The sequence below is a fragment of the Rhipicephalus microplus genome, chromosome 2 (assembly GCF_043290135.1).
Source record: "Rhipicephalus microplus isolate Deutch F79 chromosome 2, USDA_Rmic, whole genome shotgun sequence".
NCBI lineage: Eukaryota > Metazoa > Arthropoda > Arachnida > Ixodida > Ixodidae > Rhipicephalus > Rhipicephalus microplus.
The window spans coordinates 94794480-94799119 of NC_134701.1; positions in this window are offsets into that span (position 1 = coordinate 94794480).

Sequence of the window (4640 nt, forward strand, 5' to 3'; positions counted from 1 at the left end):
GTATTGCTTTTTGAATACATGTAGACTCTGACGATGTGGATGCTTCGACCAGTTGCTGATGAGGCACACAGTGTAGATTGCATCTGGAATGGTGGACAGCTGCAAGAACGTCCTTGGCGTGGATTTTTTTCTGTTGTGGGACGTGTGGCCTACAGTTTATTTTCCTCAGAGGAGGAGGGAGTTGAACTTTCGAATGCAGAATGCCTCCTTGAAAGGACTGTAAAAGGAGCCCGGAATCAAGTTTGTAGAACTTTTTTTTCGTAAGGATACTTTTTCATTCTCGCTGCAACGACCTGCTTGATTGTGATGCAGAACGAACTTGACTCAGTTCTAGCGAAAGTTCATGCTGCTTCCAACATGCTGTATTCAAGATTCTCAGTGAAGATAGTGTTGACTCAGGCCGCCACCAACTTTTGTTCTCACTGCATGATGTTTGCGCTTGGTGTTCGCTGAGCGATAAGGTAAAGGGCTCGACTTTGCACAGTTTGCAAGTATCCTCTCCTGCAAACCGTGAGAAATGACATGCCTGGCTAGTGGGTAGAACAGGAGTGCTAGTGCAATGGTTTACAATTTCTGGTTCATGTGTGAGGAATCTTATTAGATAGTGTGCTAGCTACAAATTTTGTAATGCCTGAAGTAATCAACCTTGCAGAACTCTGTTGTTGGCATGCTCATATATGCGGAATATGTATTGCAACGATGTTGTGGCTACGCCTTAAATTTGTTGCTCGCAATCTGTCCAATCATCTTTTCTTTGATTGTATACAGTATTGTCTAATCAAACTTGTCAACTTTCCTAAGTTGCCTCTGCACTTGTACATTTTAGGCAGGGATAGTAATTTCGGTACTGTATGTCTAAATAAAGCGAAACTATTCTCAATTCACAACTGTACTCCTCATTGTTGCCAGCATAGACTCTGTCCAAACTGCAGTAGTTTGCCAAGAAGGTGCGTAATATGTTCCGATTTTTTATTACTTATACAAGCAAAAGCAAAAACATTAGTTTGAGGGCGTTATGAATACAACGACTGGTCGGTAAAAACTAAATGCTGGGACGTATGTAAAATATTGTAAATAAACTGCATCTGACGAAAAAAATACCTTGGTTATAGGTACTATTATAAGCACATGCATTTTTGTACAACAATTGGCTGTGGTTAAAAGAAGTTGGTTGAGAACTCTATAAAGTATATATTCCTAAATATTTATTCTGAGCCACATGCAGAGAGCCCTTAGCGTATATGTTCAAAATATAACACAATCCCCATGGTGCTATCGCCAAGTTACGTGAATGAGATTTGTCACATAGCTCTCTTAGTGGTGAAGCATAGTGACAAACAGTTTTGCAGTGACAAAGAGTCCCATTAAAAAAAAAAGTGACCTGTAACGGAACGATTTGTCAAATGTGCTTTGCTGTAACTGATACGGTGCTAACTTTGCGATTCTGGAAGTTAGCTATGAAGTCAAACCTCGTTATAAAACAAATTAATACGTGCAGCAAAAGACTGCTGTATTGCACATCTTGTAAGTAGACAACATAACGCAAACAGTGTACCGCACTATGCGGTGTCGCTGACGTTCGACTTGCTACAGGAGCCCGTGGGAACAAGCCATGGTATCGTCCCGTGAATTTCCTTCCAAGAACCGACCGTTTACTCAGTCAGCAAAGGAAGCGCATGTGCTATGAGGCAGAAACTAGTTTACAGGAAGCGATGGCTACCCCACACTCATCAAAGCACGTCTAAGTGCAGCTGCCTGAGAGCATTGAAGCACACCCACTTGCTGCAAAGAGTTGAATGAAACTCTAATTAAATAAACAATTCGAGCTCTTTCCCTACTGTAGGATAGTGCTTGGTGGCGATAGCGAGAAGCATTTGATTTAGAAACCATGAAGATCAGGGTGGATAAGTGGCCGACTTGTCCGGCTGTCCTCGATACACATGTGTGAATTTGTTCTAGCGCACTGCTACTAAGCAAAAATCAGCATAGCTTAACTGAATGCGGTACCTGCTTCTAGGTTCTGCATGTCATGCATTGCCTGCTATGCTTCTCCATATCCATATGCACCAGTATATCCATGCTGTGGGTGTGTTCTGGCAGCAAAGTTTGCTTGTGCTCACTCCATTAATTGTGAACTATTTAGGGGGGTATGGCACATCTTTAGTACCACGCACCGCGATTATGATGCTCGAATGCAGGCCTGAAGGTCGCAGGATTCAATCCTGGCAGCAGTAGCCACATTTTATGGAGTCCATATACTAAGGCGCTGGTTTTAGAATCTCTGGCGGTGGCGATTTCCCGAGCCCTCTCACTACAGCATCTCTCACATACATATCGTGGTTTTGGGATGTTAAACACCAACATTTAAATTTTGTATTGTACTAATTCAGAATGACTGCAAATACTTCTTTCATTTCTGCATGCAACATGCACTTCAAGCTGTCTCATACAAAGAGGCAGAGGTGGAATGCGCTCGTCTTCTTGCCTATTAGAAGCAAAAGCAGTGTGCATTTACAATGTTGGTACTGCAGATATTAGCTCATATTAGGACAGGATTGCTGGCAATAACTGATATTCACAGGCCCCATTTTTTCTGAAACAAGAGTACCTCTCGAGCTTTCAAAAAGAGCAAACGTGCGTTTCTAGTTCTCTTGTTTGTGCGAGACGGTATCGCGTCTCTTGCAACGTTCCCGCTTTCTTTCGCGTAGGCGTATTGCCAGTGCTGTGCTTTAACGTTTCCCCTCGCATTCCTGCCGCGCCCGATAACCCCCAACATTGATTACATGGTTGAAGGAACTAGGATTTTGGCAGAAGAATGGCCGGACGACTCTTGGCAGCCTGGGAGCCATCGCCTGGTTTTTGCGCTCAGGAGAAGCGACGCCTTGAGTTATGCCAGGCAACACCGCACCTAAACGGCGCCCAGCAAGTGACCTGAAACCGTGCCCGCCACCTTTGCGAAGACGCGGTTCACTACCTAGGATGCCGCCTTAGACTATCCACATCGTAGAACGGCCAAAATCTCCCGTCGACCTTACGAAGCTGTCGCCATGGCAACTGTACGAAGCCCTTCTGTAGGCCGCGTCGCTACCGGACCAGCCGCTTGTGTCTCGCGACAAAGTGCGGGTTCACCCCACAAACAACACGTTCACCCTTAGTGTGTGAGAATCCGTCCGAGCACAAGCCTACCTTCGCATCACGTCACTGCAGATTGGAGTCCGGACCATCTAATTTCACGTTTACGCCCCACCAACCAACGATGCATTTCGTGGCATCATGTTCAATGCCTACGACAGGTTTACTGATGCAGAAGTATTGAAGGACTTGCAAGAGAGCAACCCAACTATGCCTGTCCTGGGAGGCCGTCTTATGAAACGGACCAACTACGTACTCGTAACCATGCTTGGAGATTGTTTGCCCAGACGGATCTTCTATCACGGCGTCTACATGCCTCTACCACTTCTACTCAAGAGCTTTAACTGCCGCTAGGTGGGTCACCGAACTGACGTTCGCCCTCATCCAAAACGCAACCGCTACATGTGTACTTTGTGGCGTGGAACACACGCCTATCCCACAGGGCACCCAACCGACATGCCGTTCCCGCTGCATCGTTTGTAAAGGCAGTCACACAACGAACAGTTCGAACTGCAAATGCCGTTCCTTTAAGAAGCCTACTCCGTCCGGCTACACACCAGCGCAAGCACCCAACGAAGCGCCACAACCGCAGCAGCCATAAATCCTTCGCACCAATCACTCACCGTCCCAAAAGCAGTCGTACCCGCCTCTCAGCCAGCTGCAGCAGCAGCAACAGACCAGCCGTTCGGGACCCCGCAACCGTGGCCAGTCCCGGTCCAAGTCCAGGTCCAAGTTGCGGTCTCGTTCTGCTAGCTACTTCAACGTGTCCTCGTCGCCTATCTCCTCCTCCCCTGGTTCGTCCCAGGGATTGTCACAGTCATCGTCCATGCCTGGTCCCAAGAAGCTCAGCTGCCTGGGCCTAATGACCCCCAGCGTCGTTCAAAGTATTACCGACGTCGTCGCAGGATCCACAGGTGAGGGAGTTGGTCAGGGAGAACTCTTCACTTAAGACACAACTTTCCTCACAGCAGTCTCAGCTCTCTAAACTAATGTCCCAGATAGGAAACCTTACACAATAATCCAGTCATTAGAAGCAAAGCTAGACAGAACCCTTGAGCAACCAGCCACAACCGCATCGCAAACGATGGATGCGGCCGCATCTCTTCTCCATCCCAGCCACAATCGGCAAACACCTCCACCGCGTCGCTTCCTGCTAAAACCGATATTGCTACGGCGGTCACTAAAGTAATACCTGCAGCTCGCACGACCCTAGACGCGAAATTCGAAGTCCAATTCAACACTCTGCAACAGGCCATTGCGGACACGAACACCTCGTTGAACGCCCTGGAGAGTTATTATAAGGAGGCCACCAATAATTTACTGAATGCTCCAACAAATTACACGGAGTTCACCACCGCCAAAACCCATGCACGGTTCGAGCATCCGCCCACGTTCGGCCAACCTGCCACGCTGCAGGCGGGCCCCAAGCCTGCAATGGCTTAACCACAGCGTGTCCCACACTCACCATATGGCAGTGGAACTGCAGGGGGTACCGTAAGAAATGGAGC